Source organism: Oryctolagus cuniculus, chromosome X, assembly GCF_051225735.1.
Source record: "Oryctolagus cuniculus isolate XC-2025 breed Fujian yellow rabbit chromosome X, ASM5122573v1, whole genome shotgun sequence".
Lineage (NCBI taxonomy): Eukaryota > Metazoa > Chordata > Mammalia > Lagomorpha > Leporidae > Oryctolagus > Oryctolagus cuniculus.
In genome coordinates, this window is record NC_142888.1 from 36,530,698 (window position 1) to 36,553,812 (window position 23,115).

Consider the following 23,115-nt stretch of genomic DNA (forward strand, 5'->3'; position numbering starts at 1 on the left):
ATATATCATGTTCACATATTGAAAGAATCAATATCATTAGAATCTGTAAACTGCTTTTTTGGCAATTCTAGTTTTCACAGAACTAGAAAAAAAAGTATCAAAATCTGAATGGAGGAAAAAAAACGTTCCCAATAGCCAAAGCAATTTTGAGCAAAAAGAACAACCTGGCTGTATACTACAGATCTATGCTTGTAAGAAACACCAGTAGAAACAGTTGCCCTGTTACTAAGCAATTTGTGCCAACAGTACATAAAATAGTCCTCTCATACTGTGGAAACAAGGGATTTCTTAAATTAGGCTGGATTAATCCTTTAATGCTAGGAGTTCTTTCCAGCCTAATGTCCCCCAGAAAGACTGCCATCACCAAGGGGTGGAGCCAGTACTACTTGGGAAATACAGTTGTGTCTATTTCCTTGTGTGAAATGGAAGGAGTAACATGGTCACATTTGGTCATACTCAACAAGCTGGTATTTTATAGTATTCTGATGCCAGTAATCAAATTTCCTCAGTAATATAACACACACAAAAAAGAATGTATTGTTATTTTGCATCCTTCAAATTTTATACATGTTTACTTTCTGTTAAAGAAGAAGGATAAAATGGGTTTTTAAAAAGATAAAACTATTAATTAAGCAGGAGAGAAAAGATAAACGAACATTTTCCCTGTGCAATGCTAAGACAGAAACAAATCTCATCCAGAAAAATGCCACCCACACGACAGGGAATTTATCCAACAAAAACAAAACAAGGCCGGCGCCGCAGCTCAATAGGCTAATCCTCCACCTAGCGGCGCCGGCACACCGGGTTCTAGTCCCGGTCGGAGCGCTGGATTCTGTCCCGGTTGCCCCTCTTCCAGGCCAGCTCTCTGCTGTGGCCAGGGAGTGCAGTGGAGGATGGCCCAAGTGCTTGGGCCCTGCTCCCCATGGGAGACCAGGAGAAGCACCTGGCTCCTGCCTTCGGATCAGCATGGTGCGCCGGCTGCAGCGCGCCAGCCGTGGCGGCCATTAGGGGGTGAAGCAACAGCAAAAGGAAGACCTTTTTCTCTGTCTCTCTCTCTCACTATCCACTCTGCCTGTCAAAAAAAAAAAAAAAAAAAAAACAAGAGCTGTTATAGATCTCTACCATCAGAAGTCATTTCACAGTGATAAAATTAATGGGTTCACCAGGCATGCATACTTGAACTGTTAAAGATAGGGAGAAGGTTTATTATCAACATAAACCATAGAGTAAACAAAGCATATATTAGTGGCAGAGCTATCACAGGATGAGGAAGGGGGAAAAATCTAGATTTGTCATGCAGGAGAAATACATTACTCTACATGCCTTTGATAACCTGATGACATCTAGTTGTTTAGCAGTCCGGTATTGTGTTAAACTGTTTCACAACAGAATCTTTTTTCCTTTTTTTGTTATTCTTTTTAAAGAATAACAGTAAAATGTACAGAAGACAATTAGGCAGTAAAAAGTATTGTTTCCAACAGACAGAGGTGAAAGGTCAAAGGAGGGGCCAGAGAAAGAAGTCAGTAGTAGCCACAGCCTTCTCTCTGGGGTTGGGGATCACAAGTCACCTGGCTTCTGGGTGTGGCTGAGGATTTGTGTTGGACAGCAGACTCGGCAGCACTCAGATCCAGGTTTCCGTCCTGAATGTTCTGATAGATTTTTTTGGCAGCCTAAAGGAAAGGACCTTCTACATTCTCTCCCGTTTTTGTGTTTGCTTCAAGAACAGCAAGCTGTTTGCTTCAGCACCGTGTTTGGCATCTTCATGTGTAACATCTCTTTGTCCTTCCAAATCTTCTTTATTTCCTCTTAGGATTATTCCAGTGTTTGGAATGATGAGATGCTTTACAGCTGTCAAACACCTGCTTAAGTGATTATATGTGCTTCTTCTAGTGTATCACACAGCATAAGTGTGTGTGCAGCTCCTCTGTAGTAGCTTCATGGAACAGCCCTAAACCATCCCTGTCCCACTGTATCCCAAATCTGCAGTTTGATTTGTTTGGCCACTAACTTCAGTTTTTCTTGTACCAAGTTCAACACCAATTATGTGAGGACAATCAGCCACAAATTTTTTTTCCTGTAAATTGATGAAGCAAGCAAGATTTTCTTATTCCCATGTCCCCAATAATAGTATATTTAAAGACGTGGGGCCGGTGCTGTGGCACAGTGGGTTAACGCCCTGGCCTGAAGCAGTGGCATCCCATATGGGCGCCAGGTCAAGACCCAGCTGCTCCCTTTCCGATCTAGCTCTCTGCTATGGCCTGGGAAAGCAGTAGAAGAAGGCCCAAGTCCTTGGGCCCCTGCATCTGTGTGGGAGGCCTGGAAGAAGCTCCTAGCTCCTGGCTTCGGATCGGCTCAGCTCTGGCCATTGCAGCTAACTGGGGAGTGAACCAGTGGATGGAAGACCTCTCTCTCTCTCTCTGCCTCTCCTTCTCTCTCTGTGTAACTCTGACTTTCAAATAAATAAATAAATAAATCTTTTTAAAAATAAATAAATAAAGACGTAAGAGAACTTATATGGTGCTGTTGCCAAGGTGTCACTGGGGGTTTGCTGGTGGCTGGGCAGCTTTCCAGGTAGGAGAGGTGGTCAGGATGAGAAACAGGAGTGTGATCCAAGTAGAAAACAGGACAGGAGCAAAATGCTCCTGCTGTTCCCTCAGAGCCTTCCCAGGGATGATTCCACTGTCCACATACTTTTTAAGGTTCCCTTGTACACATCAATGGCAAATGAGCACATGGTAAATGTGTTCAAAATTTTGAAATGTTGACTCAATCCCCATGGATATTCAAATGCATACATTTTAATTTGGCTAAAATCAAAAAGACTAATCATACCTAACTTTGCTGGAAACTTGGAGCAGCTGAAGCCATTTTGTTCTGCAGAGGGAAATGCAAAGTAAGATGGTTTATTTTGGAAAAATATATTGGAAATTTCTCAATAAAGTTCGAAAAAGAATGTCGGATAAATTTAAAGGGAAAAAAAACTATGCGGAAGCAGAGCAACAAAATGTATTTATGGTGAATGCGATTCAAAATTTAAGATAAAACTGGGGGAACTGGCACTTGCTACAGCAGGTCAAATATTTCCAGGAGCTGGAACAGCCAGAACTGGAACCCCTACTCATCCACGAGCCTGCTGTTGCACTCAAGTAACTTAAGGCACTGCACTACAACACTAACCCCCCAAATTAGGTTTAAAAATGTCATCCTGTGGAATGGACATTTGGTACAGCAAGTCAGATATTAACCTGGGATGCCCACATCCCACACTGCAGGGCCTGCCTTCAAGCCCAAGCTCTGTTCTAATTCCAGCTTCTTGCCCATACACATTGTGGGAGACAGCAAGTGATGGCAACAGCAGTTGGATCACTGCCACTCAGTGAGAGACATGCATTAAGATGCCGTTTCAGATAATCTGAGAGTTGCGTCTGCCTGGTTGCCTCCCTTGGGCTCTCTGCCTTTTATTTATGACTGTTACTTATGACTAAGTTACTGGAATTAAGACTTATTCTATGCATCTGCTCTCCCACAATATGGCGCTGGGAGAGGAGGAAACAGCTTCTACACAGCTGCCTCTCACCAACTTGACAAGCTGCAGGAGCTGCTCCTGATTGGAGGAGAGCAGCGTGCTCGGCGTGTGGGTAGCAGAGTTGGGATTGGTGGAAGAGGACTATAAAGGAGAAGAGAGACAACATGCACCAGGAACACCTGAGGAACATCTGAGCAGCCCCCGAGAGAGCCGGCTGGCGGTGTGCCGCTCCCCTGCGGAAGTGGGGAAAGTGGCAGGGGGGCCCGCCCCTCCACGGAGGTGGAGGGACGGCAGCCAACCCGGGAAGAACCAGCAGCAAACGCGGGAAGGGCCGAGCAGACAAAAGAACAGTGCAGGGTCCTGTGTCGTTCCTCCGCGAAGAGGGGGAGCGACAATCCCTGATGGATATAGATGTAAAAATTCTCAATAAATTGGTAGCTAATTGAATCAAATAATACATCAAAAAGATCATCCAACTGGATCAAGTAGAATTTATGCAGGATGATTCAACATACACAATCAATGTGATACATCACATCAACAATCTGAAGAATAAAAATCATGATTATCTCAATACATGCAGAGAAAGCATTTGATAAAATACAACATCTTTTCATGATTAAAAAAAAAAACTGAAACAAATCGGGTATAGAAAGAACATACCTAAGTGCAATTAAGGGAATATATGACAAACCCACAATGTGGAAAAGCTGGAAACTTTTCTACTAAGATCTACAACCAGACAAGGATACCCACTCTCACCATCACTATTCAATATAGTTCTGGAAATTTTAACTACAGCTATTAGATAAGAGAAGGAAATCAAAAAGATACAAATGGAAAAGGAGGAAGTCAAATTATCTCTATTTGCAGATTATATGATCCCATACATATGGGAACCAGGAGCTCCACTAAGATATTACTGGAACTCATAAGACAGTTTGGCAAAGTTGCAGGATATATACACAAACAATGCTATGGTTGAGAAAGAACTTGGAATATCAGTCCATCCAAAATAACTACAGAAAAAATGGAAACACACTAGGATAAATTTAATGAAGGATGTGAAAGATCTCTACAATGAAAATTGCAAAACATTAAGGAACAAAATATAAAAAAAAAACACAAAAAATGGAAAAATCTTCCATGTTCATGGATTGGAAGAATTAACAATATTGAAATGTCCATACTACCCAAAAAATTTACAAATTCAATGTGCTCCCAATCAAAATACTAAAACATTTTTCTGGATCTGGGGAAAAAACTCTAAAACTCATATGAAATCACAAGAGAACCCAAATACTTAATGCAATCCCAAGCAATAAAAGCTGGAGGCATCACAAGACCAGATTTCAAAACATATTACAGGGAAATTATGAACAAAAAAGCCTGGTACAGCACAAAAATAGACATGTGCATCAAAAGGAATAGATTAGAGACCCCAGAAATTAAGTCACACATCTACAACCAACAAACAAGCTAAAATCACCCCCTGGAAGAAGAGCAGAGGAAAATTTGATCTCTACGTGCAGAAGTTTGAAAAAAGAATCCTATCTTACACACTATACAAAAATCAACACACAATAAATGGATCAGGGATCTAAATCTAAGACCTAAAATCATCAAATTACTAGAGAAAAACATTTAAGAAACACTAAGATATTAGCATAGGCAGACTTCTTTGATAAGACCCCAGAAACACAGGCAATAAAGGCAAAAATAGACAAATGGGATGACATCAAGCTAAAAAGACTTTGCACAGCAAAGGAAACACTCAACAAAGAGACAACCAGCAGAATGGGAGAAAATATTGGCAAACTATACATCTGATAAAGTATTAATATCCAGAATATATAAGGAGCCCAAGAAACTCAACAACAACCAGCAATCCAATTAATAAATCAGAATGAATAGCCTTCAGGGAAATTCAAATAGAAACCAGAACAAGGTTTCACCTCACCCCAATTAGAATGGCTATCATCCAAGTTATTTATTCTGATTCTGAAATCTTGTGTAAAACAAGTCTTTTTTTTTTTTTTCAAGATTTATTTATTTAAGACAGAGTTACAGAGAGGAAAGGAAGGACAGAAAAAGAGAGATCTTCTACCCACTGGTCCATTCCCTAAATGGCCTCAACAGTCATAGATGGGCCAGGCTGAAGCCAGGAGCCTGGAACTCCAACTGGATCTCCCAAGTGTCTGGTAAGGGCCCAAACACTTGAGCCAGGACTTTCAGAGGATCTCCAATTAGACTCACAATTGACTTCTCATCAGAAACCCTACAGGCTAGAAGAGGATGGCATGATATATTCCAAGTCTAAAGAGAAAAAACCTGCCAATCCAGAGTGCTGTACCCTGTAAAGCTCTCATTTGTGAATGAAGGTGAAATAAAGACCTTCCATAACAAACAGAAATTGAGAGAATTTGTCACCACACGTCCAGCCTTACAAAAGATGCTTAAGGATGTGCTACACACAGAAACATGGTCATCTCTATGAAAGAAGGGGAAGGCAGAAAATCTCCCAGTAAAAGTACAAAGGAAATCCAAAGTAAACAATAGGAATATTTATGGAAAAACAGCAGGGAAATTTAACTTATTCTGGTTTTTCTTCTGTAGTTCCTTAGATTTCAGAATATCCCGTTACTGGGAACCTAGGCACATATTAAGGCAATCTGCTTTTTAATATTTATAAAAAGAAGACATTGATTATATTGGACCATCTTTTTCTTTTCCTTCTTTTACCATTTGTTTTATTACAGTGTTAAGTCTTGTTCTTATGTCTTTGGGCAGAAGAGTGTATCAGTTATTGCAAATGAATTTTTCCCTGTCTTTGAAGCTCAGTCCTTAAGTGTGTTGTTGCCACAAAAGTAAATACTTGGATTTGCATCACTTGAATTCTTGAAAACTGAAATTGACAAGATACATTATGTAATGAATTATGTTTTTATTTCTGAATAAGAAATGAAATAAAGATAAGCTAACTAAGGGTGAAAATAATGATAGTGCTTATAAGCATTGTGAACCCTTTTGTGTTTGAGGCTTCCAAAATTCAAGTGTTTACCAGATTTTTCTCCTGAAATCCTGTTTTTCTTTTCTGTGCTTCATGCATTTACTCTTACTATTGATGTTGTAGAACAGTAGTTAAATTGTCATTATATCTGTGCTCATTATGAATCCCATAGCTTTTCTAGTTAGGAAAAAAATAGTCTCAAAAATACTCTTACTTTTTTGGTTAATATATTACCCACTAATGGTATTGTGGATACCTTTAATCATTTTAAAAAGGTGTCTATAAAAATTTAAAATATTACATATTATATTAAAACTAGTTAGTGACAACTAAGAAAAAAAGTGTGCAAACTGTTGAAAACTTTACTGAGTATAGAATTGATCTTCTGTATATAATGATAATTAAAAATGAATCTTAATGAAGAATGGGATGGAAGAGGGAGTAGGAGATGGGATGGTTTGCGGGTTGGACTGTGGTTATGGGGGTAAGAACCGCTATAATCCAAAAGCTGTGCTTTAGAAATTTATATTTATTAAATAAAATTTCTCTATAAAAAAGAAAAAGAAAATATTGCTTCAAATAGGTGCAAATATATTGCTAAAATAATTCTTACTATTTGAATGTACATACTTAATTGCATATTGATGAAATTACAAAATGCTTAAATTTTCTTCAAAAAAAACCTAGCATATTGAGACCACAGGTGTTCCATTAGTAAAATTTCAAAAATTTAATAAAGGAACTTTCAGAGATAGGTGGAGACCTGACAGTATCCATTAAACTAGCTCCTGTGACATGGAAAGGAACCCTGGAAGAAGTGGAGGACATGTGAGGTCATTTACTTGCCACAGTTGTGGCTGTGGTGTGCTTGTATTTAAATACAGGTAGTGACACACTGACAATTTTGTTGCCCAATAATCTAGAGTAGTGTCCTGCATTTATCTGTACTAAAACAACTATAAATTACTGCAATCTACAAAGAAGAAACTTTATGATTGTACTGTATTTGCGAGGCTTTGTACAGCTAGTCAAAGTTTCCATGATACAAAGTATTTGGATTTTAAAATTTACTATTATAAGGAAGAAGACATTACATTATTCCCTGTGCTTAAATGATAACTGGCATAGTGAGTTTCAGAAGAAAAAAATATGAAATGAGTAATTGTCACTGCATTGGCTATAATGTTAATTTGGCAAGTTGTAGCATAAAGCTTAAAACTGTTTCTCAAATGTGAATCATAGTAGTCTAATACTGCTTTACATATACTGTAAGTGCTACAAATAGTCTTAGCACTGAACATGTATTGATAACTCTTAAATGAATGTGACCTTTGATGTAGGTGTTTTGATATGCCTCGGAATGTATCTGAGTGTGTCAATTTGTTAATCTGTTAGGTAATGAAGATACTTCCTGTTCTTTTGTTCTTTTTGTCCCATATTTTATGTCTAAATTTGAATTTTTACAACTGATAATTTAAGTAAAATTTGTTCAATGATTGAAATGGAGTTGTCAGTAAAGAAAAAAAAAAAATTACCTAAATGAAAGATCTCCGCGAGTGAGATCCCAGTGGAAAGAACAGGTTATCAAAGAAGAAGGTACCTTTCTCTGAAGGGAGGAGAGAACTTCCACTCTGACTACGACCTTGTCTAAATATGATCAGAGTCGGTGAACTCAAAAGGCTTCCATAGCCTTGGAAACTCATGACAAGAGCCTAGGGTGATTACTGATGCCATAAACAAGAGTGTCAATTTGTTAAGTCAACAACAGGAGTCACTGCGCACTTACTCCTCATGTAGGATCTCTGTCCTTAATGTGCTGTACATTGTGATTTAATGCTATAACTAGTACTCAAACAGTATTTTTCACTTTGTGCTTCTATGTGGGTGCAAACTGTTGAAATCTTTACTTAATATATGCTAAACTGATCTTCTGTATATAAAGAGAATTGAAAATGAATCTTGATGTGAATGGAAGGGGAGAGGGAGCGGGAAAGGGGAGGGTTGCGGGTGGGAGGGAAGTTATGGGGTGGAAGCCATTGTAATCCATAAGCTGTACTTTGGAAATTTATATTCATTAAATAAAAGTTAAAAAAAAAGAAACTTAACAACAGCTTCATTCATGTAACTGCTTAAGTAAAAACTACACTTTGTGTTCTATGTTTACACACTTTTAATAATCTGTATTTCTGTTTAAATATAAGTGATGATGTTTAGGTTTTGTTTCTGTTTAATAAGGCTTCTTAACATTGATTAAATGAAGGAATGTACAAAAGAGTAATAAAAATAAAGGGGTCCACGCTGTGGCTTAGCAGGTAAAGCCACCACTTGCAGTGCCGGCATCACATATAAGCACCGGTTCTAGTCCCAGCTGCTCCACTTCCGATCCAGCTCTCTGCTATGGCCTGGGAAAGCAGTAGAAGATGGGCCAAGTCCTTGGACCCCTGCAACTGTGTGGGAGGCCCGGAAGAGGCTCCTGGCTCCTAGCTTTGGATCAGCGCAGCTCCAGACGTTGCAGACATATGAGGAGTGAACCAGCAGATGGAGGGCCTCTCTCTCCCTCTCTCTCTCTCTCTCTCTCTCTCTCTCTCTGCCTCTCCTCTCTCTGTGTAACTCTGACTTTCAAATAAATTAATCTTTAAAAAAATAAAAAATAAAGTATCTGGATAGGAAAAGAGGTCAAAACTATAATAAATGTGGTTCAATTAAGAAAAAAAAAAGAACTCATGTGAATGAAGAAAAGTTTCAGGATATAAAATCAACACACAGAAATAGTAGCATTTTTATACACCAACAGTGATCCTGCTGAAAAAGAACTTATAAAAGCAATCCTGGGGCCAGTGCTGTGGCACAGCAGCTTAAAGCCCTGGTCTGTAGCACTGGCATCCCACATGGGCACCAGTTTGTATCCTGGCTGCTCCACTTCTGATCCAGCTCCCAGCTAATGTACCTGGGAAAGCAGGGGAAAATGGTCCAAATGTTTGGAACCCTGAGCCCATGTGCGAGATCTAGAAGAAGCTTCCGGCTCCAGGCTTTGGCCTGGTCTGGCCCTAGTCGATGTCACCATTTGGGGAGTGAACCAGCAGATGGAAAACCTCTCTCTTTCTCTCTTTACATCGCTCTATAACTCTTCCTTTCAAGTAAATAAAACAAATCCTGTTTTTTCTATACAGAGAAACATGTATTGAATGATCAACGATTGGGTGTTTTCTCAGTTAAGCTAAAGAAATATTCTGTTACCAACATTTCCTGGTAAAAACATAAAGGGTAAATCTGCTCAGTTATTTCTTCTTCCTATTTTGATTTTTAATTTTCATACCAGATCCTCATTATATAGTAAAAGGCAAAATATATTTGAAATAAAGGCTTTTCTTTAGAAAAACACACAGATGTTTCCCTAATTCCTCCCATTAACGTTGTCAGTTGTGCTATTATGAAGTTATATGTGATCTCAAGCAGTGAATAAAAAATAGATTTCATATTTACTGAAATCTCAAGTAGTAAGCTGGGAAAATATAAGTCCAGTACAAAAAATGATGTAAAGGAAGAGGGGCAACCGGGACAGAATCTGGCACCCCGACCGGGACTAGAACCCGGTGTGCCGGCGCTGCAAGGTGGAGGATTAGCCTAGTGAGCCGCGGCGCCGGCCTGTTTCTTTTGCAGTACAGAAACTTCTCAATTTGATGTAATCCCATTGTTAATTTTGGCTTTGACTGCCTGTGCCTCTGGGGTCTTTTCCAAGAAGTCTTTGCCTGTGCCTATATCTTGCAGGGTTTCTCTAATGTTCTCTAATAATTTCATGGTATCGGGTCATAGATTTAGATCTTTAATCCATGTTGAGTAGATTTTTGTGTGAGGTGTAAGGTAGGGATCTTGCTTCATGCTTATGCATGTGGAAATCCAGTTTTTCCAGCACGATTTGTTGAATAGACTCTCCTTGCTCCAGGAATTGGTTTTAGATCCTTGATCAAATATAAGTTGGCTGTAGATGTTTGGATTGATTTCTGGTGTTTCAATTCTGTTCCATTGGTCTATCCATCTATTTCTGTACCAGTTGCAAATTATAACTGCCCTGTAGTATGCTGCAACATGGGAAGCAATCCATACAGCAGACTCATAGCATGACAATCACCTTAAGTAACACTCTGACCTAAGAATCAGCCCCTAAGGCATTCTAGTCTGGCTGAAAAGCCCAGGGGAGAATTTCAGGAACAGAAAGGCAAGACATGTTCTACATGAAGGACCTCGGTGGGTGAGGCCCCAGTGGAAAGAAGCAGTCATCAAAGGAGATACTTTTCTCTGAAGGGAGGAGAGAACTTCCACTTTGCTTATGGCCTTGCCTAAATACTGAAGGAATTTGTGGATTCAAAAGGCTTCCATAGCCTTGGCAGTTCATGTCAAGAGCTTCAGGTGATCACTGATGTCATACATAAGAGTGTTAATTGTTAAATTAACAACAGGAATCACTATGCACTAACTCCTCTGTCCTCAAAGAGTTGGATTATGAGAGTTAATAGTAAAACTTGTTCTCAAAGATTTACTTCATTTTAATGTATTAAGTGGAGGATATTCTTACATCTCATAAGCTATGGTTATGTATAAGTGCTCACAAAAGATGTATCATTCTTCGGTTTTTCTTCAAAGTTAATTAAGTTTCTCAAAAATGCTTAAAAATAATATATATATAAACTATCTTTCTAAGATTTATTTTATTTATTTGAAAGACAGAGTTACAGAGAGAGGTAGAGACAGAGAGAGAGTCTTCCATTTGCTGGTTCACTCCCAAAATGGCTGGAATGGCCAGAGCTGTGCCAATCCGAAGCCAGGAGCCAGGAGCTTCTTCCAGGTCTCTCACATGGGTGCAGGGTCCCAAGGACTTGGGCCATCTTCTACTGCTTTACCTGGCCATAGCAGAGAGCTGGGTCAGAAGAAGAGCAGCCAGAACTAGAACCGGTGCCCATATGGGATGCCGGCACTTCAGGCCAGGGCTTTAACACACTGTGCCACAGTGCCGGCCCCTATAAACTATCATTCATAAATGAATGAGAAATCAAGATAACTGAAAACCGAAAGAATTAATCACCTTCATATCAGCCTTATAAAAGATGCTTAAGCAAATCCAACATACAAAAGCAGAGAGCTAACTACCATCATGAAAACACATGGAGACTGGTGTCATGGTGATGAAGTTACCACTTGTGATGCCACTATCCCGTACGGGCACCAGTTTGTGTCCCAGTTGCTCCACTTCCAATTCAGCTCCCTGCTAATGCACCTTGGAGAGCAGCATAAGATGGCCCAAGTGTTTGGGCCGCTGCCACACACAAGGGAGACCCAGATTTGGTTCCAGGTTCCTGGTTTCAACCTGGTCCAGCACTGGCCACTGCAGCTATCTGGGGAGTTAACTAGTAGATAGAACAACTCTCTTTATCTGTCTCTCTCTCTCCTTCTCTCTGTGTAATTCTTTCAAATAAATAAAAAAATCTATTTTTTAAATGTGAAAATATAAAATCTACCAGAAAAAGATATTCAAAATAAACAGAATAAATTTGTTTAGAAAGGACTAGACTAGGTAATTCATTGTCAATAATGACTTTTAATGTAAGTGGCCTAAATCCTCCAAATAAAAGATACAGACTGGATGAATGGATTAAAAATAAAATAAGACCCACTAAAACACTACCTAGAAAAAACTCACATCATTGGTAAAAACACACAGAGACTGAAAGTGAAAAAATACTGCATGAAAATGAAAATCAAAAGGGAGCAGAGGTAGCTATATTTATAGTAGACAAAATAGATTTTTAATATAAAAACCCCAAAAAAGAGACAAAGAAGGTCACTTCATAATTATCAAGGATTAACTCAACAAGATGTAATGATTGTATATGTGTCTAATGCTAGTACACCCAATTTTACAACACAAACATTATTAGATCTAAAGGGAGAGATAAAAGCTCAATATACCATTTCCAGCAATGAAAAGATCATCCAAATAAAAAAATCAACATAAAAATACCAGAGTCAAACTACACTATAGACCAAGTAGACATAATAAACATTAACAGAACATCTTATTCCACAGCTGCAGAATGCACATACTTTTCATCAGTATGTTTCATGAAACATTCTCTAGAACGAACTAAACACTAAACAACATTTGTCTTGACAAGTTTTAAAAAAAGTCACAATAGGCCGGCGCAGTGGCTCACTAGGCTAATCCTCCGCCTGCGGCGCCAGCACCCCGGGTTCTAGTCCTGGTTGGGGCGCCGGATTCTGTCCCGGCTGCTCCTCTTCCAGTCCAGCTCTCTGCTGTGGCCCGGGAGTGCAGTGGAGGATGGCCCAACTGCTTGGGCCCTGCACCCGCATGGGAGACCAGGAGAAGCACCTGGCTCCTGGCTTCGGATAGGTGCAGCGCGCCGGCCATAGTGGCCATTTGGGGGGTGAACCAACGGAAAGGAAGATCTTTCTCTCTGTCTCTATCTCTCTCTCACTGTCTAACTCTGCCTGTCAAAAAAGAAGTCACAATAATATTATGTATAATTTCAAGAACATAATGAAATAAAACTAGAAATCAAAAAAAGAAAAAATCTCTAGGAAGTATAAAAATGCACTGAACAATATGCTCCTGAATGAACAGGTAATCAAGGGCCATAACAGGTTAAACCACTGTCTACAAGGCAGACAACTCATGTGGGTGCCAGTTGGAGTCCTGGCTGCTCCACTTCTGATCCAGCTCCTTACTAATGTGCCTGGGAAACCAGCAGAGGATGGACCAAGTGCTTGGGCCCCCTGAACCCACTTGGGAGACCCAGATGAAGCTGTTGGCTCCTGGCTTCTGCCTGGCCCAGATGCAGCCAGTGCAGCCATTTGGGGTGTGAACCACCAGATGGTTCTTTCTCTATCTCTCCCTCAATTCTCTCTGTAACCCTGCCTTTCAAATAAATAAAATAAATTTTTTTAAAAAATAGGTAATCAAAGAAATCGAAAGGAAAAATTTAAGAACTGCTTGAAACTAATGAAAATGGAAGTATAACATACAAAAACATGTGATATAGCAAGAATAGTACAAGACAGAAATTTATAAAATAAGTGCCTACCTAAAAAGATATCAAATAAACAACATGATTGTGCACATCAGTGATCTAGAAAAATAAGAAATATCAAGCCCAAAATTAATATAATGGAAGAAATAATAAAGATTAGAGCATAGGATAATGACATCCCATATCAGAGTGCTGGTTTAAGTCCTGGCTGCTTCCACTTTTGATCCAGCTCCCGGTTAATGTGCCTAGAAGGCAGCAGAAGATGGCCCAAGAGATTAGGCCCCTGCCACCCATGTGGGAGACCTGGATGGAGTTTTGGGCTCCAAGATTCAGCCTGGCCCAAACTTGGCTATTGCCAGCATTTAGGAAATGAACTGATAGATGGAAGATGGATCTCTCTCTCTCTCTCTCTCTCTCTCTCTCTCTCTCCCTCTCTCCTTCTCTCCCTCTCTCCCCATCTCTCCCTCCCCCCTTCCCTTCTCTCCCCTCCCTCCCCTCTTCTCTCTGTGTTGTTCCACCTTTCAAATAATTAAATACGGTTTTAAAATATATTAGAGTAGAAATAAATGAGATGGAAATTAAATGAATATAAAAGATTAATGAAATAAAGAGTTATTTTTTATGGGTGGGCATTTTGGTGTGGTGAGTTAAGCTATCACTTGAGATGCCTGAATCCCATAGCAGAGTGCTACTTCAAGTCAAACTACTCTGCTTTCCTATCCAGCCTCCTTCTGATGGGACTGGAAGAGCAGCAAATAATGGTCCAAATGCTTGTGTCACTGTCACCCACGTGTGAGACCAAGATGGTGGTCTGGGCTCCTGGTTTCAGTCTGGCCCATTCCTGGCTATTGCAGCTATTTGGGGAATGAACCATCAGATGGAAGATATCTCTCTCTCTCTCCAAGTTTGCCTTTCAAATAAATAAATAAATATTTTTTTTAAAAAATGGGCAAAGCACAATAACAAAGACATGGAATCAACCTAGATGTCTATCAACTGATGATTAGATAAAGAAAATGTTATGATGGAATGTTACTAAACCATAAAAAATGAAATTCTGACATTTGCAACAAAGTGGATGAAACTGGAGATTATTATGCTAAGTGAAATAGCTCAGACCCAGAAAGATAAATATTACATATTTCTCTTATTTGTGGAAGTTATTGTGAAGAGTATAAAAATCATCTGAATGTCATATCATTTGGCATTTAGATATAAATGTTGCTTCACTGAATCATACCATGCAAATGGCAACATACTCTTCTTTCCCCATGTTATGATCATTGTCATGAATCCCTTACTCTGTGATATTAATAGCTCTGTTTTCAAGAAAAATTTTTTTAAAAATAGACAACAAATCTGTTTAATATTTCTTAGAAGAAGAAATATAAATGGCCAAAAATACATAAATATCATGAATCACAAGGGAAATGCAAATAAAAGGAACAATGAGGTATGATCTCAATCCAGTTAGAATAACTTTATCAAACAAAAAACAAAAAACAAAAGCTGGTGAGGATGCAGAGAAAAGGGAGTACAAATACACTGTTGGTGAGAATGTAAATTACTAAAGTCAGTTTATTAGTAAAGCAGAACAATATAGAGGTTCCTCAAAAAACTAAAAATAGTGGCTACCATACCCTCCCCCATTGTCTGGCAGACAGCAGAGCAAGACTCCAACATTTGATGAGTAAAAAAGGAAAGAGAACTTAGTACCATATCTCTAAGCTCACACAGATGTGAGATCCAGTACCTGATAAGCCCAGTGCCAGGATCAGGCCAGTGCTCAATCTCTATAATTGCCCTGGATTCAGGCAGAAATGGGCAACCTGGTGGAACAGAAGTGTTTTGGCATGCATCATGGCTGGCCAGTGGGGGCTGGAAAGTATCCACAGGATTGTTCACTACCTGGGTAGCCAAGGGGCTGCCTTTATCACTTTGGGCAGATAGAAAGGAACCACAAATTTCTGTCTTGGGATTTGGTAACAGGCTGGTAAAAATCCAACATATCTGCCCTGGTACCAAATAGAGCCCTGTGTTCCCAGTTGATTGGCCTTACATTCCAGCTAGCATCACTTGGGGCTATTTGTAAGTGGCCTTGGACTGTGAGTCCATCTCAGAAGCAAACAGACCAAGCAGTATAGGCCTTGGGGCTATGCTTGTGTGGTATTGAGCTCAGAGGGCTGTGTGCTCCAAATATGATCTAGCATTGCAGTGGTGGTGTCCTCAGGAGTATCTGGGCCTTCCTTGGCCTTCAGGGAGTGAGGGACCTTGTAAGGTCAGACGAGCCTTTTTATGGATGCTTCTATAATGCATTCTGAGCAGCATATCAACTGTGGATTTGGGACAACTCTGAACTCAGAGCACCCTGTGGGACTGAGATAGTGAAAGCTTACTGGCAATGGACTTGTGGAAATTACAACTTAGGGCCCCACCTAGTGCTGAAGTGCCAGAACTGTCCACAGGCCAAGAGAAAATAAATGGACTGCTTAGAATTTCTGGAACAACAAGATTATTTATAATGGAACAAAAAGTAACTAATCCTTCAATAAGCAAATGACACCAAATGCCATGAAGGATATTTTGTTTGTCTAAAGGGTGAAAAACAAAAGCATGTTTAAAAATAATAGAAGAATTCAGAATAAATGGGCAATGTGACAATTCAGGAAGCAGATCATTACAAAAGCCAACTCCTTGAGAAGGTGGAAGGCCATAGTATCCAGTGAAAGCGTAGCTTCAAACAGGATCCTGTCGCTTCCTCCAAAGGGACAGCAGAGATTACAAGAACAGATGCAGTGCTGCTGGGAAGTGGTGAGAGTCTGTTTGTTCCATTCTGTTTTCTCAAAGAAATAGCAGGGACCGGCACTGTGGCTTAGAAGATTGGGCAATCGCCTGCAGGGCCAGCATCCCATATGGGTGCCAGTTCACATCCCCGCTACTCCACTTCTGATCCAGCTCCCTGCTGATAGTCTGGGAAAGCAGTAAAAGATGGCCCAGGTGCTTGAGCCCCTGCACCCACGTGGAAGACCCAGAAGAAGCTCCTGGCTCCTGGCTCCTGGCTTCAGATAGGCCCAGCTCCAACCATTGCAGCCATTTGGGGAGTGAACCAGCGCATGGAAGACCTGTCTCTGTCTCCCCCTCTCTCTGTCTGTAACTATGCCTCTCAAGTAAATAAATAAATCTTAAAAAAAGAAAAAAGAAAAAATACCAGTGAAAAGTATGAGAAGATTGGGTGTTGGTGCTAGTACAGGGCTCTAGAGGGTACAAAGAAGACAAGATATTGGTGTTCAGGGTGCAGAGCTTGTCCATTAAGGAGAGTCTCAGGAGATTATGGAGGGGATAGAAAGGAGAGATGTATTTGGGGGTGGAATTTATAGATGTGGTAAGCTAAGTGAGGAAGAGCCTGGTGGCTGGTGGGAAGAATGCAATTTTGTGAGTAGACAGGAGGCTTCTATGAGGCTGAAGGCTGGGCATGCACAGACATTTGAGGGAAGGAGCTGGAAGGACAGGAGATGGTGCTGCTGGTGGTGAGAGTAGAGGGTATGAACATCAGGGAGGAGCATGGACTGATGTCCAGGTCACAAATGTGGGTGGGGGAAATGTGGGGGAGAGGAGGAGGAAATCCCTGAGGATGCAGAGGCTCCAGTCATGGCTTGGTCAGCTTCATGGGCAGTAAGGTCTCCAGGAAGGATCAGAGGGGTGAGGTCTGAGATGAGGATACTGATTTGCCATGTGAGAAGCTTGTTCAAAGGTTGGGCTGGATGGAATAGAAAGACCAGGGGATTGGCATAGGTCTCCAATGTAGGGGACCTGTGTAGGCTGTATGGGTCAATCTCATGGGCAATATTTACACCCCAAAGCTAGGTCCTTAATGAAAAACTCCAAAGACCGTCAAAAACTACTTCCTTAAACTGAAATTAGTAAGCAATTAGTAAGCTTTTTGGTTGTAAGGTGTCTAGGTGGCCTGGATAGCTATGACCAGCAGGAGAAACTGTCAAATTCAAATGTCAAGACATTTGTGATTGTGACTTTGACCTGACCTGCCAATCTTTTCAGTATCCCAAGATGAAATGAAAAATTGATCTGATGTGAATATCCACATGTCTGTCCATTCTAGCTTCTTTGAATCTGGTTTCCTTATCTATAAACATTGTGTATGTGATCTTCAGTCCCTCCCTCCCTTCTCTGCAGTTTGCTTCACTCCAGTGTCCTATAAGTTACAGGGTCTCCTGTGATGCCATTATTTGGCAATTCATTGAGGAGTATTTATTCTACAGTTCTAGAAACCCAACACAAGGTGAGTCTCAATCAATTATGGCATGAAGGAGGACTGCCCATATTGTCCTCAAATATTGGACTCCATCTCCCCTAAAACCTGACACTCACAATAATTGTGAATACTACGAGTTTTGAAGCCTGACAGACATGCAGACAAATGTTAAAACCCTAGAGAAATTTTGGCTTCTCAAAGCTCAGCACAAATAATAGTCAATAAAATGAGCCCAGTACAGTCCTTGGGGAAGGGGGGGTATCCGTGCATCTTGGTGATGTGTTTAAAAGGTCTGCCTCCCAGACACCCTTCAACAAGGACTTTCTGAGCTATGTTCTTGGTTCTGAAGATGCAACAGAATGCAAAACTGACAGTCTCTGATCCTGTAACATCTGTAAGTAAATATATAGCACATCAGAGAGTGGCAAGTGCTATGAAGAAAATGAAGACAGGCAGGGGAAAGGGTAGGTGGGCAAGATGTTTGTCACTTTCTTCAGGGTGTACAGGGAAGGCCTCCCTGAAGAGGTGATGATTGAGCAGAGACCTGGAGGAAGCGAGGAAGCAGGCCATGCGATCAGCTGGGGGAAGAGCGTCCAAGGCAGCAGGAAGAGCTCATGCACCAGGAACAGCGCATGCACTGGCCCTGGGTGAGGAAGCTCTTGGTGTGTTCCTGGGTAGCATGCAGTCCTGCAGTAGTGGTAAAGTCTCACGCGGGTTTGGCACGTGGCACTCACTGAAAGCGTCTGGTGTCCACATCTCTATTTCTCCCAAAGCCTGTGAGGGAGGTGGGGTTAGCCCCACGTTCCAGATGAAGGACTTGAGCCTGCACACCTGCCCACACCTGACACCCCTAAGGCAGGGGTGACTCTCTGTTGCACCATGGGAGACAGAGGGTGTGAGCCTCACAGCTGGAGGAGGATGCCTCCACACTGAGTGCCAACCAGGCAGCCAGTGTAAAGGATTCGTGACAGGATGGGGACCCTGGCCATCACGGCATTTCTACTTCCGACAGAGGGCAGGACTTCTGGGAAAAGGAACTGAGGTGGAAGATATAGGAAGGAGATGATGGGGGACAGTGAGAAAGAGCATACTGATTAGGAAAGGACCATGGGGACTTCTGGAATAGTGATGATGACCTTGAACTTGGTAATTGTTACATGAATGTGAAGCATATTAAACATCATTAAAATGTGCACTTATATTTTATACATTCTAGTGCCCCCCCCCAAAAAAAAAAGAAATCACAAGTAAAATAAAGTATGGTCAGAAGTAGGAGTAAGGTGACTGTCTGGGTGTTTTCCACACAGGTTCCCAGTACCCCCAGCTGCTTTTTATATACCGCACAGTGTAGGTGATCTACTTCCTTCAGAACCTCCCTCTGGGTTGAATCTTGTTTTTTATCCTGGAAGCTACACAGTCTCCCTCAACCCCATTTGGGGAAAGCATCTTGTGGGGAATTGTTTATCCTGTGTCTCTGAACAACAACTATGGGGCAATGATACCTATTTCTCAAGACATGGACAGAACTTGCCTATTTGGTCCTCAGATATTGGATTCTAGCTCCCCATGGGCCCTATTCGTACCCATGATGACCCATGGCTTGTGAGTTCTAGAGCCTGACAGACCTCATTTAAAAGCCTGCAACTCCAAGTCCTCATTGTGTGACCTTGGTCAAGTCATCTGTCCTTTTCAAGCCTCAGGATTATTGAAAGGGGTGTTCTGCCCATCACACAGAGTGATTGCAGGCTTTGGGAAAAACACATGTAATATCTCTCACCTGGGCTCACATTCAATGTATCTAGTAGTCAAAGCAATGCAACAGAATAGGCAAGAGCAAGGGTAGGGGCAACACAGTTCGGGTCTGAATTGTCCATCAGTCATGCAAGAGAAAGTTACTTGAGTTCTCTGTGCCTCCCTTTGCTAACCTGCCATCAGGGCAATAACTTTCTCTCTTCATAGAGTTATGTGAGGGTGAAACTATATAACACATCAGCATTGACGGCAGTGCCTGGCACAGAGCAGGGTTGAGTACACCCTTGCTATTGTCACCCCTTATTAGAATAGGTCCTAGAGATAAGGATGAGGACACATTTAAGGGTCTATTTTATTCTACCCACCACTGACACCCTCGCTCAGCAAGCCATGATGGTAGCTGTCACTGTCCCACACATGGGAGCCACAGAGGTGGGCAGAGGAGACGTTAACCTCAAGGTGCCTGTCCTGTAGAGAAGAACAGCATGTCAGCTGTCAGCTCACAGAGTGATTTCTGTCAGTCTTCTAATGCTTGATTTTAGCTATCAGTTTGAGCAGCCTAAGGGAAGCTCAGATAGATGGTAAAACATTATTTCTGAGTGTATCTGTGTTTGCAGAAGAGATTGGCATTCAAATCAGTGGACTGAGAACGGAACATCCAGCCTCACTCAGTGTGGGTAGGCACCATATGATTACTTGTGGGGCCAGATAGAACAAAAAGACATAAGAAAGGCATATTCACTGTCTCCGCTGGAGCTGGGACACCAATCTTCTCCTGACCTTGGACATGAGAACTCTAGGTTCTTGGGCTTTTAAGCGTGGGCACTTACACGATTGGTTCCCCTTGGTTCTCAAGCCCTTGGACTCAGATTGAATCATAACACTGGCTTCCCTGGTTTTCCAGCTTGTAGACAGCTAGACTTGCAGATTATGAACCTTCTCAGACCCATAATCACATGAGCCAATTCCCTTAATCAACTCCCTCATATATATATTATATGCTCCTATGTTTTGTTTCGTGGAGAACTCTAACACAACTATTCATAACAGTTCTGACAGCCTTTACTTGCCAGGATTCTATGCCAGACACTGGCTGATCACTGTACATGAATCAGACTTCTCTCAAAGCCAGCACCTCAGGTGCAAATTCTATTCATCACCAGTTTACGGAGCCCCTCTGTGTCCTCATCAGCCTTGAGCATGTCCTCTGCAGGGGCTTTCACCATCATCTTCTCCCTTCTCCTCTGCCTTCTCCTTGTTATAAGGCCCAGCATGTTAATTTCACAGAGGCTCCTGCTCTTTGCCCTCAGCCCTCAGCCCAGCTGTGATGACAGCTGCCCCTTCTTATAACTCATTCATTCCCATTCCGGATGTCTATGGTCCTGGGTGAGACCAGGCCAGGTCCAAACTATGAGCTACTAAGTCATATTGGTGTTTCCCTTTCATTCAAGGAAGGCTGATCGAAGATTGTGGTCCCATGGTGAGGTCTGCACTCCACCAGGCACACATCAGTAATGAATTGTCCATGTTACAGGGATACCCACATTTCCCAGCAGGTGGTGTCTCATCTCCAAGACCTGGAAGACCTCAGAGAAGACAGAGAACACACATTGGCTTAAATATTCACTCCTGGTAAGATCACAGGCCTCTGGGTGCATGAGCTGTGAACTGAAGTGTGGCCAGGTGAGGGCAGCCTTCTGCCTCTTCCTCTGAAGGGCACAGGGGCTTAGTGCTGTTCTGAGTCTTCTGCAGACTTCCTCTTCCTCCTCTTCTTCCTTACACAAGGAGCTCATGTCTGCAGTTAAAGGAAGGTTCTCATATTTTAGTCATTTTTCTCACTTTCAGTTTGCATTACAGGCCTATTGCTCACAAGATACATTGGCTCTGCAGCCAGGACCCCAGTACAGTTTGGCTGGTCCTGAAGACACAGGCCTAGATCCTGAAGGAACTGGGGACAGTCCCAGCAAAGCCTAGGGTTTAGGAAAAGGTTACCAACCCTTCCACCAAGCCAGATCCTGGCATTCCTGCACCCAGTCCCCTGAATGCTCAGAGCCTGAATGCTGGATCTAGAACTCCTGGTTGGGATCAGCAGTGCACCAGGCCTGCTGGGGTGGGGGAGACCAAGGTCAGGAAGGCCCATCTGAGGAGACAGTAGAAAATCTCCATTGATTGAGGGGGTGGGCAGCATGGAGAGGGGAGTGGCCCCCCAATATCTACTCACTGAGCTGCTGTACAGCTGTGGTCCCTACTCCTGCCCCACAATGGACCTCAGTTTCCTCACCTGCACAAGGAGCATAATTACACTCCTAGCATGCAGAGGGTACTCCTGAGCAGAGGGGGAACTGATATAATAGATAAGCAGATTTGGCCCAAAAGGAGACAAGACTCAGAGTTGGTAGGAGAAAGGACTAACTTGGGCCATCTCAGGCATGGCCAGGGCACGCCTTCCTGGGAGTGCTCAGAGTATTCAGGCAGGGGGAAGCTCTGAGGGTTGATGGGAACCATGGGCCCAAGGGCCAGGACAGGTCATCTCTGGCGTGCTCTTTGGTGGCCACAGATCTCAGTAGCTCCTTACTGTTTATCCTCATTTCTGCCCAAAGGAAAGGCAGAGATGGGCTCCGTGAGCATATTGCTCCAGTGGTTACTGCAACCCACACATAGTCACAGAGCCACACACCATCACCACAAAGGTCCCCAGGTTAACACTTATATGATTTGTCCCACAAGATGACTTGCACGGCAGGTTATGATTTATTATCACCACTGTGGACTCAGTCATTCCCCTACTGAATGGTTAGGTAGTTTTTGATTTACATTTTTATCATCATAGACTATCTCTGCTGCTCATTCTTGAACATACAACAGTGTTCATATCATAATCTTATTTGTAATAGTTAAAAACTGGAGGCCGGCGCCGCAGCTCGCTAGGCTAATCCTCCACCTGTGGCACTGGCACCCCGGGTTCTAGTCCCACTTGGGGCGCCGGATTCTGTCCTGGTTGCTCCTCTTCCAGTCCAGCTCTCTGCTGTGGCCCGGGAAGGCAGTGGAGGATGGCCCAAGTGCTTGGGCCCTGCACCTGCATGGGAGACCAGGAGAAGCACCTGGCTCCTGGCTTCGGATCGGCACAGCACGCCGGCCATAGTGGCCATTTGGGGAGTGAACCAACGGAAAAGGAAGACCTTTCTCTCTGTCTCTCTCTCTCTCGCTAACTCTGTAAAAAAAAAAAAAAAAAAACTGGAAACAAGCTACTTATTATGCACCAGTAAGAAAATGCATAAATAAATTGTGTCAGATCCACACTATGAATTACTGTGAGGGGGTGAACAAAATCACAAATAGATATAATGTTAAGTCAAAGAAGACTTGCTGAATACTTCTTTTTCTATGAGACTCAAAAGCAAATAAAAGTAGTGTTTAGACATAGAAACACCTGTGCTAAAACAGTTTCACAAAAAGATTCCAACCAGCTTCATGGGAAATTCTTTTAATTGCTTGAATTTTACAGTAAAACTGA

The 23,115-nt window shown here is 41.9% G+C and overlaps 1 pseudogene; it reads right to left on the bottom strand.

Annotated features, from left to right (window-relative positions):
• Positions 1–1,257: 1,257 nt before the first annotated feature.
• LOC100338101 (ras-related protein Rab-14 pseudogene) lies at positions 1,258–20,830 on the bottom strand (annotated as a pseudogene).
• Positions 20,831–23,115: the final 2,285 nt, after the last annotated feature.